This window comes from Mchenga conophoros, linkage group LG18 (genome assembly GCF_057382185.1).
Source record: "Mchenga conophoros isolate Kocher_MC1m ecotype Shallow Benthic linkage group LG18, M_conophoros_male_GT1.1, whole genome shotgun sequence".
NCBI lineage: Eukaryota > Metazoa > Chordata > Actinopteri > Cichliformes > Cichlidae > Mchenga > Mchenga conophoros.
Genome location: NC_140543.1, coordinates 3,374,026 through 3,385,875, shown reverse-complemented (window position 1 = coordinate 3,385,875; position 11,850 = coordinate 3,374,026).

Sequence of the window (11,850 nt, the reverse complement as noted above, 5' to 3'; positions counted from 1 at the left end):
AAAATATAAAGTGCAAGAAATCTGAACGTTCAAAACAGCAACAGAAATAACGAACCGCAATCAAACACACAGAGACAAACGGTAACGACACACACAACAAAGGGAAAACTAGACATTTATACACAGTGAGACTAATCAGAGGGAGTGGAGCCACCTGCGTGCTGTAACAACTGTTATCATGGCACAGTAGGGGAGTGTCGTTCCACTATTGTGGGAGTGAGCATGCGCATAGCCATTACAGATGAGCATGCTGCTCTCTTCTCACCTGCTTATCAGAGAGACCTTACCCTTGTAACAGGCTGGCGTGGGCATCTACCTGCCCCCGACACATATGTGGGCAGATTGTGTAGAGCCGTGGAGACCTGGATTGTGTGGTCTTGTTACTGGTGATGCCAAATAAAGGCCTGCTGTCCTACCTACCCGACTAGCCTCCGAGTTGTCTGGTTGACTTCCACGCTGCGCTCCTGCTGGACCAAACTGCTGTTTGGTAGGAATAATGGAATCATGGGGACAAAGAACTACCAAAATAAAACAGGAAGTAACTAAAAATAGAGAATCCACCACTCTATAACCATGTTGACATGACAGCGTCACACAGCTGCTGCACACCTATGATGAGACACTCATCAGTTTGAGCAGCTGGAACCAGCCTGTGGTGTTTAACCGTGTGCTCCTCACCTTCATACCACCAGCAGCTGGAACCATCGATACAAGGCAGGATGGATCCATGCTTTCATGCTGTTCGCACCAAATTCTGACTCCACCATCTGAATGCAGCAGCAGAAATCGAGACTCATCAGAGCATGTTGCAGTATGCTGCTGGGTGGCTTAGGATCACTCACTATGTAAAATCCTGATCTGAGGGCTTAGATGTCCTGTGGAAGTGTTTGGATATTTGGTGTCTGGGAGACGGTGGGCTGTATTCACACTGTCAGTGTTTAAAACCTAAAGACATGATACACGTTAACAGTGCTGATAAAAAGCCGGAGAGGCTGAATAGTTTTTGTGTCACTGTAGCACATTAAAAAGACAAAAACATTGTTATATACTTGAACTGGAAGTCAGTACTTTAGCGTTTTACAAGCTTAGGTACTGACTTAAATCAAACAAGCACCAGGCTGCACGTTCATGTGATACCAATTTATACCACAAGATGGCGCAGTGAGCAAATGTAACATTTAGGAGATTCGTTAAGAACACGCTCTGACTGACAATGAAAGGCTGCAAAAGGAAAAACCCAAACAAATATAAAAATAAAAGGTCTTATGAGGATATAAATGTGGTTGGGCCAAGAAGAAGAATGCAAAAAAAAAAAAAAAAGGAGCAGAAACAAAAGTCTGAAAACATCTGCCCCCTGGTGGTGGTAAAGTTATTTTAAAGGAGGCAATCAATTAACTATCTTTAACACTACAGAGTTCAGCTGAGGATAACATGACTGATTTTGATCAATAAAAACATGACTTTATGTGTTACTAGTTCTTGTGACTAAAAGACATAAAAGTCACATGATTTTTGTCCAAAAAGCGGAAATAATCCTAAAAGAACTGAAAATGAATCTTGATTAAATGTGAAGGTAAACAAGTGAATGATTGTGCCATTGTACCAACATTTTAATATTTTAACTTTCACCTAAAAGTGCCATCTCAACCATCTCGTCAAGCAGAACGTGTCAGAATTCAACAGATAAGTAATAATAAATAATAGTAAAGCTTTTATCGGACCTTTCAAAAGTAAAAAAAAACACACAATAAAATGCAAACAAAATAAATGTAAAGAATGTCAAAATATTAAGAATATTAAAAATGAATTAGTTCACATAGTTTAAAAAAATGTAGACTTAAAATAAAATAGAACAGGATCAAATACAGTGTGTTTAACACTTAAAATTAAATAAAAATCATCTATAAATGCAGTTTAAAGAATAAAGTGAAGGTAAACTAATACATTTATAATAAGTGTATAATAATGACCTGCTAAATATGAGTGATTTATAAGATAAAGAATAAGCACAGATGTATAGTTTTTATTAACATGAAACAGCTGGAGGAGCTGCTGCATGCTGTAAAACTGATTGGTGGTTATGAGCTGTAGTTCAGACTGCTGGCTGACAGAGGTCAGCAAAGGTCAGAGATAACGGGGAAGCAGCAGGAGGCGGTGTGATGCTGGTAATTGCCTCTGCTGTGTGAGCAGATGTGAGGCTGACTCACAGCTATCCTCCGCCATCGAGGCGCCGCTCATTTGCCTAACGGGAGGTGTCACATCTGAAAAACGACAGATTCGTAAAGAAAACGCCGTCTTTCTCACAGCTGATGAGCCATCATGTTGACTGACAGGTAGAGCTGTTAGCTCACACACACACACACACACACACACACACACACACACACACACACACACACACACACACACACACACACACACACAGAGAGATCAAAACACTGACAGAATCCATGGATGGCAGGCTTTTGAGTGTCCTTGCAAAGAAAGGTGGCTATATTGGTCGCTGATTTGTTTTTGTTTTGTTTTTGAATGTCAGAAATGTATATTTGTGAATGTGGAGATGTTATATTGGTTTCACTGGTAAAAATAAATAATTGAAATGGGTATATATTTGTTTTTTGTTAAGTTGCCTAATAATTATGCACAGTAATAGTCACCTGCACACACAGATATCCCCCTAAAATAGCTGAAACTAAAAACAAACTAAAAACTACTTCCAAAAACATTCAGCTTTGATATTAATGAGTTTTTTGGGTTCATTGAGAACATGGTTGTTGTTCAATAATAAAATTATTCCTCAAAAATACAACTTGCCTAATAATTCTGCACTCCCTGTATGGAAGCCAAGTGATGCCAATATTAACCTGAGAAAGCTACAAATCTGATACATTACTGAATGTAACATAAATATAAAACTGAACAACAGAAATAGTCTGGTTATAATAATGATAAAAAAAATCTGTATGTATATATATTATTTTAAGTATGTCAACAAAAAGCATGTCCCCCCTGTTTTTTACGTTTTCTATTTTTAATATTTTATTAAATGTAAGGTTTTTCCAATTGATTATTTTTACTGATATTTAAACTGGTTTTAAAAAAGTAATATTTGATTTTGTTTTATGTATTAAACACTTTTTAATGCTTTTATAACTTAACTTGAAAAATGACACCCAGGAGGTTATCTTACTGTTTGCTTTTTTAAGAATGCTTAGGAGCATTTAACTAAATATTAGTGTGTTTATGCATATTTGATCCTGTATGTGACCTCGTGTGGATTAGAGAAAATCCAAAATAAGTTCAAACTTCATGTCTCATCACTGTCTTGGCCAACGCTAACTCCAACACTCAGGCCTCAGGCACAGAGGCACAGACACCTTCACTGAAATCTGGGAAATGGGTTCAGGAGGATCGTGTCAGTCGCTAGCAAGGTTATTATAGCCACCTTTATTATAGCAACTTTATTTGTAATGTCTCAAATCAATACTACAGTTGTCTCAAAGTGCTTTATATTGTAAGGTAAAGAATATAATAATAGAACTATAACTATAAATAATACGAAACTAAAACCTAAAACCTAAATGTGAAAAAAAACCTTTTAGTTAAATAAAATGAAAATAAAAAATAGACTTTTAAAAACAATGAAAACTGCCTGAAATAATCTGGAAAACAAACTAAAATAACATTAAAAATATAAAGGAAATGAATGTAGTTTTATTATCTGTTAGCTTAATAAGAATCACTCTGATGTTGACAAAACTGTGAGTCAGCTGTTTCCAAAAAGTTACTTGTTTCCCAAATCTTGCCTTTGATGTTTGCTCTCCATTTAAAACTAGTTAAAAAGACTAAAACTAATATTGGAACTAAGAAAAAGTCAAACTAACCACCCTCAGGCTCCTAGTATAAATCTAATAATGCAAGGGGACTTTCAAAGACTGACCTGATTCAAACTTTACTAGATGCAGCTGTGGTACGAATTTTAAAATCGTACGTCACCTAGTTCACGAGTTAGCGCGTTCACAAACTTGGCGGTTGCCATCCTGTCAGCCTTTCACAGCCGAGAGGTAAAAACTAAAGTGAAACGCTCTGGAGACAAACTGAAACTAAACCGAATCAAAAACAAAAAGTCAAACAAAAAAAAAATCAAACCTAATTAGAAAATACAAAACTGTAATAACTGGGGTGCAGCGTGACATCGAGCGCTCTCAGGCCGGTGTGACTGCGGCTTAAACAACCACAGGCTTCATTAATAACACCGGTTCTCTGAGGGAACTCGGAGCTCCGTTAACTCCAAACAGTCAAAGTGAAAAAGTAAACGTCAGCTCTGACATTTACTTTAATTTACTGAAGTTGTTTTAGATTTTCTTGTGCACTGAGGGATCGTCAGTGACATTTCGGATGCTCACCTTCGCACCATAAATGTATTTAAACAGTGTGGAAAAGCCGCCGGTGTGGACATAAGCACTCTGCAGTCATAATGCGACACTTTATAATTTCTCAGATATGGATCCAGACAGATTAAACACCTGCTGCTTCTGCGACGAGGCCAAATCGATGCTGTGAAAACAGAGCAGTTAATGTGGTTTTATCATCACTCTGAGGCTTAAATACTTCTCTCTTCCTCCTGTTCTGTCTCTATACGAGCTTTCTGTTGCAGACTTTCAGTGTATACTCGTAATTTATTAAAGACAGAACTGTTTTTTTCTGGCGCTGGTGTTTGCTGAAGGTGCAGAAAGTTTCCTTTCTTCACTGCCTTCGTCAGTCGGTTGCTCTTCATCTGTGGCCTTGTAGCTGTCACGGCGAACAAAGGGGAAACGTTAGCGACTGAACATTTCAAGTAAGACTTTACATCGTAGCCTGAGAGCTTTTCACCTGAAACATGAAGCGAAATAAAAGAGAGAAGGGAGCCTTAAATCCGGCGCAGCTCTTCAACTTCACCCCCGTCGTACAAAATGTAAATCCTACCTGTGAACGCATGTTACGGCGCCAAAAGAACACATTTGACAAGTCAATCTCAGAGAGTCCTCAGGAAAAACCAGTGCAGCCTATTCAAGAGTTTCTGGCTCAGAGGAGGAAGAAGAAGTGTTCGCACTCTGAAGGAGAAAATGAAAACATGTTAATGGAACTCCTCTTTTCCTTCCCTGCACTCCACCCGAGGCCGTTTCTCTTCAACAGATTGCTTGAAGAGCTCAATTGTGCTCAGCTAATGCATAACAAACAGATGGAGCCGAGCGCAATCGCTCCAGAGTGGCGTCTCCGTCTCTTTCTCTCCGAAGCGCTGAAATAAATCAAAATTATGGTTTTTGGCATCGGTGAAGCTGCGCGGGAGGAGAGACGGTGCAGAGAAACACACAGTCACACATCACTCGGATGACGAGCGTTTTAATTACCGCCGTTTTTGCTCCACTTCTCTCAAAACTTTGATGGGTACGGTTGCTGTGACAACCTGGTAGCAGGTGAAGCGTGGCCGAAGCGCGGGTTTCCGCAGGTGTGGGCTGATTTCTACGTGGAGGAGTCATCGCTTGCCAAGTTTGCCAAGGTTATGAAAAGCAGCAGCGCTGAAATTAGACAGAGCCGCTGCAGCTCATTTACACTGAGACTCACCCACTCAACACTGTAACGCAGCACTGGCAGCTAATCAAAGCTCCACCAGCTGTTACAACTCCAAACCATCACAGGTTAGATTTACAGTGTTTTGGTGACCTCTGTGTCGTTTCCTTGACGACAGATGTGATCATAGAAAAGGAACAAACGCAACAAATATAAACGGAAAGGTTGTGAAAGGGTGACTTGGCTAACAAAGTGATGATAAACAATGGGACTTAATTGTGGTTAATGACAGTAACAGAGCATTTATGATGAGTGAAATTTCATCGAGCCAGCTTTTTGATGGATGCAGGATATACGGGGTGTTCCTGATGTCCTTCTTCCCAGATGCATTCTTCCAGTTCTTCCTCGGGCATTTATAGGAGCTCCCAGTTCAGACGAGAGGCTGAGGCTTTGCAGAAACGTAACCACTAACTGTGTTACATTAACTTGGACGTGTGACAATACTGGTGCAGGATATGGTGAAAAAGGCCCCACACAGACCACTCAGCAGCCACTGGTGATGATGGAAACCAGGATTCCCCAACCAGCTGTGAGTCACTGCTGAACTTAGGCCTGCAGACTGGTCGGCTAATAGTTAGCAAGTATTAGCAGACAAACATGAGAAACCAAAAGTAACCGTGACAACCAAAGCAGTTAATCTTAAAATCTGATTTCACCCAATGAGAGAAGCCTCCAGGAACTACTGCCAACCAGCGGGAGAATACATGTGTTTCCATAGCAACCAGCGGTTGTTTCAACTTGCGAGCATGTGTGCATGACGTCACGTGAGAAACCTGAGTATCCGGTCGTTAAGTCTGACGTCACTAGCCGTGTCTGGGCCTAAACTCCGCTGCAGGTCCATATATCAAACGATCACTGTGGCATTACTGAGAGTTGAAAAACTGTCTAAAGTCTTTCATCTTTAATAAAATGATCAGCGTTCTGCTCTACCAGGTGTAACAATTGAGTTTAACATCCAGGCATCCATGAAAACGGAATTTATGACATTTAACGGAGTTAGAAGTTAGCAGGGAGTTAGCTCGCTAGCTTCTATCTAAATACAATATAGCATGTCCTGACTGCGGGGTTTTGGAAACAAATTCAAACGTACAGCTCTGCTATCACTTCCAGCATAAATGAAGACAGAAAACTAAACAGCAGTGACGTTTGTAGGGCTACTGAAGTTTGGCTAGCTGGTATATAATGATGTGCTACGTGACCGCTAGCGACACAGCTATGTTAGCATAATATAAACAAGCTAACTTTTTTTCCACTCGATAAAAGTTAACGTGAGTGTTGTCGGTGGTCAGGAACAAATGTAATCGCATGGCAGGATGCTGTAAAAGGACCAAACTTCAGCCAGGAGAACAACTGAGATAATCCATCCATAATACGAGGTTAGTCATTCATATACTGCTGCATGGGCTGGGCTGTAGTTACATCCTAAGGTTTTAAAAACTGAGCTTAAATAAATGATTAGTGGTAATAAAAGCCGAGGGAGGTCAACAGTGATCGCTGACTGTTTTAGGAGCTTTTTGAGATTAAATAGAAGAAAATACATAACATTAAACATGTTAACAACACAAAAGCCATATTAAACGCAGACTACTTTAGGCCCGGGGCCCTGTGCTTCGTACGTCGCTTACTACATCCAAGATCAAATGAAACATCCAAGACCAAACCATCGCGCTAACCGTGAGCGCGCTAATCCGGTTCCCCGAACACACCTGCTGTTGACGATTAGTACAGCTGGACGCAGTAATGTGACATCACTGGGTGTCGTAAAAGGGGCTACGCATCGATAGTAGAAACATTGATCGGCAACCCTCTGATTGGTCGGCGAAAATGTCGACGGAGCGCGCTCGGCTCGGTATTTTTCGGCAGCAGAGCAAGAACTCTTGAGTGAGGGATTTCAGGAGTTTCAGAGTTTAATCAGAACGCAAGGGAACACTGCAAAGGCTGCAAAAGCAAGGAGCGAGGGCTGGCAGGAAGTTGCTGACAAATTAAACTCGTAAGTAATTTAATAATAACAATAATAATGGAGTGGATTTATATAGCGCTTTTCAAGGCACCCAAAGCGCTTTACAATGCCACTATTCAGTCACTCTCACATTCACACACTGGTGGAGGCAGCTACAGTTGTAGCCACAGCTGCCCTGGGGCAGACTGACAGAAGCCAGGCTGCCATATCGCGCCATCGGCCCCTCTGGCCAACACCAGTAGGCGGTAGGGTAGATTTATTATATTACACTATATTATCCAATATTATATTACATTATATTATAATATGTTATATTTTATCCTCTTTCACATTAGAGCCACGACAGGACCCACTAGAACATGGGAACAGGTAAAAGTGAAATATAAGAATATTCTACAGAATGGTAATATTTATCACTTATATTGCTTTTAGTCTCTTGGAAAGAGACCCTGGAATAATCTGTTTGTTTAAAACAGCAACCAAGAAAAGGGCAGAGCAACAAAAGACAGGTGGTGGTCCTGCACCCCCTCGTCAACAAGTTGGTTAAGTAAATAATACCCTCACGGGAAAATCGATATCTCTCTATGAGCACACTGTCGCGCTGAGCTAAAGGATCCTGTCTGTCCCGCAATATACGCTGAATTCTGAAAACTCTCCTTATCAATCTTGCACCTTCCGCAATGGGTGGCTCGCGTATACGGACAGGACATGGCTGCGACAGGCTTCCCAAATCCACCTTCGCTTTTATAGCCGTGGTCTCCCATCTTGATTACACGAAGTAATTTACAATTACTACTCTGAAATATGAATTAAATCTGTAATAATCACATACATGTAATAGAATGTTAATAGTACATTTCCCTTTTTTAGGAAATGACCTGTGTATCTGTGTGAAATCAATAAATGGATCAGGTGCTGCATTGTCTTTAGTTACATTGATGTTATTTATTTATGGTGAAACAGTGGTAAAATATCGCTGTTGCTTTCGTATGAATGACGCGGGCATACCTGCGTGGCCGCGATCTAATCCTGTTTACATAAAGTAAACCTGCTCCCCAGCAGGTTTACGCTTACGGCTCTGTTGCTATGACAGCAAGTCCCGGATGGGCTTCGGGGAACCGAACGATCCAAGATCACGCGAAATCGTCAACAATCTCATCCAGCTAACTCACTTAGCGCGGTACGAAGAACAGGCCCCTGAAGTAGGATTCACTCACGTCATCACTTAACGACCGGATAATCTCTCCAGCAGGTAGTTGGACGTAGGTAGGAGGCGCACAGGAGAAATCCCAATAATGTGCCCGAACTGCCTCAGCTGACTCGGGGATTTGCCTCCGTGCTCCCTCCGGATGTCCGAGCTCATCGCTCTCTCTGAGGCGGAGCTGAGAAGACTCCTTTCGTCTGTTTGCATTTGTGACTGCCGGCGAGGGTCTCTGTGTAACTTCTAAAACTTCACCACTTATATCAGACTTTTTTGTTATGAAGATTTAAATCAGCAAAACTTTTTTGTATCAGGTTGTAAACGTTTTTCTTCGTGCTGTCGGACTGTGGGGACTGACCGGCTTTGCAAACGTTCTCCCTGATCCTGGAGTTTTCAGGTATCAGCTGCTGCCTGCAGGCTCACCGTTTGCCTCGGCCTCTAATTTTGTCTTTGTTCACAAATTGGTTTGTTCCAAGAGCCTCGAAGTTCCTCAGCTGAACAAAACATATTTCAGTCGGCGTGTGACAGATGAAATAACAATGTTTTCCTTTCAAAATAAAGCTCTGACCGGGATGCACTCTACAGATAATTGTATTATCCAGAGCCTCTTTGATCGTCCTTCATCTTTACAGGGTTTGTGTTGCAGCCGGTCAGTTTGATTGGACTCTTTTAGGAAATAAGAGCCCCGGGGTTTGTAATAAATGTAATAAATTCATACTTGACAAACTGCAGCGGTCTCTGGCCATGCAGAGACGAGTCGCACTGTAAATCCCCTCTGGAGCGAAGCGTGGTGATTGGCGTTTCATTTGGAGGCCGGCGGCGGCAGCCGAGGGGTGACTCGGCGGGACTCTGCTGACTCGGTTGAGCAATCTTGTTTTACCGGTGCTGACGTCCCGGCAGTAATTTAATTTGAGCCACAGACAGTTGCGATCAGAGAGGAGGGATGATCAGAGCTTCTGTTAAACAGATGTTACTGACAAAATCATACATCTGTAAAAATATGAGCGTCAAAGAGTGAAACCTGATGAAAGTCAGAAATCTAATTACAGCAATATGAATTGTAATCTGCCCACAGGGACCGATGGAGCTCAGCAGTGATTTTATCCATCTGAGCTGTCCTGCATTAACCTGATGAGTTAATGGAGTTCTGAATTGAGTTAACTGAATTGAGTTTAAGGGCGATCGTGGCTCAAGAGTTGGGAGTTCGCCTTGTAATCGGAAGGTTGCCGGTTCGAGCCCCGGCTTGGACAGTCTCGGTCGTTGTGTCCTTGGGCAAGACACTTCACCCGTTGCCTACTGGTGGTGGTCAGAGGGCCCGGTGGCGCCAGTGTCCGGCAGCCTCGCCTCTGTCAGTGCGCCCCAGGGCAGCTGTGGCTACAATGTAGCTGCCATCACCAGTGTGTGAATGTGTGTGTGAATGGGTGGATGACTGGATATGTAAAGCGCTTTGGGGTCCTTAGGGACTAGTAAAGCGCTATATAAATACAGGCCATTTACCATTTTTAATTAAAGAAAAATATCTCAAGCTTTCACATGAATACAAACAAGGAAGAGCCGGAGAAGTGTAAGGGCTCAAAATGTGGTCATAAATATTTTGTACTTGTAAAAAAGATTTGTATGTGTAAAAAAGATTTGTATGTGTAAAAAAGATTTGTGTGTGCGTAAAAAAGATTTGTATGTGTAAAAAGAATTTGTGTGTGCGTAAAAAAGATTTGTGTGTGGACTTAGAAAAAAAAAAAACCCAAGTTACAAGTACGGATTTTGACCCTATTTTTCTTCCTTTCATCTGATTGGTCAATGTCATGTCAATCACAAATGTAACAATCCAATCAGAGAACAGATGGGTTTAGCTGTCGGAGGGGCGCTTTTTTTGAACTGCAGGTCCTTGAAGGGTGATACAGTTTGAAGCTGGAGGATCGCTATATAAATATCCGATAGCAGCTAGGTCCCCTAACTTTCAGCAGCTGTTGAAAGGAAAAAGTTGTGGTATATCAGTGGTTAGAAATACCATTATTACTTTAGGATTAGTTTAACACAAAGTCAGGGCTGACCCGGGACCATTGCTGTGAGTCACAGTGCGCAGCATAAAAGTCCTTTCACATCGGACGCAGGATGTGCTGCTAATGCTAACTGCTAACTAAAAGCAAAGGATCCAGAATTTGTTACGCTGGCTGCTGGGCTCTGTGGGTTTTTGCAGCAGCTCTACCTGTACTAGATGCACCTGCTCCTTGTCGTTTCTATCTCTGACTTTATGTCCTCTACAAGAGGTTTTTTTGCTGGTTCTTCAAATGTTCAATAAAAACATGTATGCTAATTCATGACGAAGAAAGCTTTGTAATTAAGATTGTCATTTCCAAAACACTGCCCGCCCCCACCCCGCGGTCCGCAGCGCTGTTGAAAAGGCTGTGGAAGTCCCTGTATTAAACATGTAGACCTGTGACACAAAAATCACCAAACTCGGACGACCACAGACTGTTTTCCTTCGTGGTGATGAAGGAAAACGCTGGGTTGGCATGTAAAAGGGCATTTATTCCCTTCAAAGACCTGCAGTTCAAAAAAAGCGCCCCTCCGACAGCCAAACCCATCTGTTCTCTGATTGGATTGTTACATTTGTGATTGACATGACATTGACCAATCAGATGAAAGGAAGAAAAATAGGGTCAAAATACGTAAGTGTAACTTGCAGGGTTTTTTTTTCTAAGTCCACACACAAATCTTTTTTACACATACAAATCTTTTTTACGCACACACAAATCTTTTTTACACACACACAAATCTTTTTTACACATACAAATCTTTTTTACGCACACACAAATCTTTTTTACGCACACACAAATCTTTTTTACACATACAAATCTTTTTTACACACACAAATCTTTTTTACGCACACACAAATCTTTTTTACACATACAAATCTTTTTTACGCACACACAAATCTTTTTTACGCATACAAATCTTTTTTACACATACAAATCTTTTTTACAAGTACAAAATATTTATGACCACATTTTGAGCCCATAGAAGTGGACCCACCACATCGGGCTGAAAAATGAATCAACACTGCAGTTCCTCTAACGTC